Source organism: Cyanistes caeruleus, unplaced genomic scaffold (assembly GCF_971803275.1).
Source record: "Cyanistes caeruleus unplaced genomic scaffold, bCyaCae1.hap1.1 HAP1_SCAFFOLD_11, whole genome shotgun sequence".
Classification (NCBI taxonomy): Eukaryota; Metazoa; Chordata; class Aves; order Passeriformes; family Paridae; genus Cyanistes; species Cyanistes caeruleus.
In genome coordinates this window covers 3,633,578-3,636,165 of record NW_028255883.1, presented here as the reverse complement: position 1 = coordinate 3,636,165, position 2,588 = coordinate 3,633,578, and the positions used below count along the sequence as shown (strand labels likewise).

General features: G+C 48.9%; 1 long non-coding RNA gene across 1 annotated transcript; it reads left to right on the top strand.

The window, feature by feature from the left end:
- Nucleotides 1-272: 272 nt before the first annotated feature.
- On the top strand, nt 273-1,245 carry LOC147647340 (uncharacterized). Its single transcript, XR_015281633.1, has 2 exons — nt 273-539; nt 910-1,245. It is a non-coding gene; the product is annotated as an uncharacterized LOC147647340 (long non-coding RNA).
- Nucleotides 1,246-2,588: the final 1,343 nt, after the last annotated feature.

The following is a 2,588-nucleotide window of genomic DNA, read 5'->3' as shown; positions in this document are numbered from 1 at the left end:
GAGGAGCACGTTGGAGCTCACACTGCTATGATGTCACTGGTAGGGTAACAGTGGCTCTGACATTGCTTTGGTGTCCCAGAGAAGAGGAAATTTGGGCCCTCACTGCTCTGGTGTCACAGAGAGGGCTAAAGTTGGGCTCTAACTGCTATGGTGTCTCCAACAGGGTAATCCTGGGCCTAAAATTGCTGTCGTTTCACAGAGAGGAGCAATTTTGGGCTGTGGCTGCACTGCTTACACAGCGAGTGTAACTTTGGTCCTATCTTTTCTGTGGTGGAAGAGATGAAGCAATAGGTGCTGTCGCTGCTGTTGTGGTGTGACGGAGAAGAGGTAATTTGGGCCTGTCATTCATTGCTGTGGTGTCACAGAGAGGAGCACGTTGGAGCTCACACTGCTATGATGTCACAGATATGGTAACACTGGCTCTGATATGCCTTGGCAATGGAAAGCTCCGAGCTCCGCGATTTCTCTAGTGAAGTAGCCTTGGAAAGGGCTGGGCCAAAGCTCGTGTGTGCGACTTTGGTGAAGGGAGCCAGCAAGAGGTAATCTGCGGAACATGGGAAAACCCGGGATATTTATAGGGGAGGAGAGGGGTGGGGGGAGTCCGAGATGCATGTATCAGGGTGGGACGGCGGAGGGGAACACCAATGGAGCACAGGGGTTTGACATAACTAACTCAAAGACCCCTCGGAATGATAGTTTGTCTCTCTCTGAGTGAAAGCTTCCTTGCCTCCAGGGGAGAGCCAGCGATCGCAGAGCCAGCGGGTTCCTCAGTGTGATAGATAGAAACTCTTTTGTTCGCCTAAATATATAGATATGATAGAATGCTTTGCGAAATTGTACTTTAGATATAAAGTTGAGAAAGAGGTTTGAAGGCCACTGACTCGCTGAAGTTGGCATAATTAATAACAGCCTAGCAGAAATTCCTGGAACACTAGGACAAGATAAACTTGGAGAGAGAAACAGTGAGAAAAGGTCAATGGAACAGGAGTGAGGAAGACTTGAAGCCTCCCTTCTACGACCACAAGAGAGTAGAAAAAGATCATCTAATGACCAGAGACGCATGCTCAGAAACACCGGAGGAAAGCCACATCACCAGGAGGCCAAAACGAATAAAAGGACAAACACGGAAGCGGGAAGCGCGGCAGCTCCATGGGGAAGAGGTTTCTCCTCCTCCTCCCTGCCGCCCGGCGCCGACTTTTGCTTATTGCTGGCTTGCTATAATTAATAAAAAAACCTTTCCTTATATATCTGTTTCTAGTGTATTTATAACATGCTCCATGCCCTTAACAATGGGCCCACTGGGAAATGGAAACCCCTGGGTGTGCATGGCTGCACCCAATTTGCAAACACAGCCGTGGGCAGTGAGACTTGGACTTCCTGGGAAATTGTTCTGGCTGTGATGGCCCCTGCCAGGGCCACCCCAGAGGCTGCAGGGCTGGACCTTCATGCACTGGAATTCATTAGGAGAAATCAGAAGCAAATGAGAGTTAACAACACTGAAACAGGAATTCACATTCCTCCTGGACACTTTGGTTTGGTAACTGCTCACTGGAGCTTGGCCTTGCAGAGGGTTCATGTCATGGGAAGAGGAATTGATGCAGATTATCAAGGAGAAATTAAAATAATTCTGTAAAAAAAATGAACAAGATTGGATTATTCAACCCCATGACAGGGTAGCACAAATATTGATATTACAGCCTAAAAATGATTGTGGAAAAAGGTCATCCACCTCCAGTCAGCACTGACTGTAGAGATAAAAGGTTTGGATGCACCAGTCCTAATAATTGGGCCAGAATGTGGGTCCAGAGGTCCAAATGGCCCTCCTGAGCCAGCTGAAGGAACAGCTCTGGGCAAAGACAACACGGTTTGAATCCTGAGACCTGGGCAGGAACAATGGGGATATGTCGCTGCAGCCAAGTGTTCTCTGCCAGAACAAGTCCATGGGATGGGATATTGTTTTACAGATGCTGCCAGACCAAATCTCCCTGTTTGCCCCAGCGGCCCCTTGGGAAAATGCTCTGATCCACGGGGCTCCATGGGAAGGCTGATGTGACACTGAGGGACTTCCACACCAATTCCAGCCAGGAGCCTGGGTGCCCCTCAGGGACTGGGACCTGGCTCCTCTCCAGCCTAAGGGAAAAGGACCCCAGCAAGCCTTGTTAGCCACAGACAGTGCTGTAAAGCTGAACAGCAAAGGACCTTGGGGGCATTATTCTGGAATTAAAAAGGTGTCATCTCCATGGACAACAGAATTATTGTTCCTAACGTGAATGAGAGCGAGGAAAAGGAATGAGTAAGCTTGTGATGGTAAAGCACAGAAATCCTTACACATTGTGGCCTCCAACTAGAACAGGGTTTGGTTTGTCCTGAAGGGAGATCTCAGTGAATCCTGTAAAAGTGATAATTGCATTCCTGTGTTCCACAGCACAGTTTTCTCTAAGTGTCCCTGCACTGGCTCCGTTACGAGTCAGAGCCCATTGACAGAGTTCTGGCCACCCCACAGTGTGGGCCCTCCAAGGGAACCCCATTCCTCCCAACATTGGTTGACACATACCCAGCAATTAGTCACATTGAGTAGTTTGGCTACT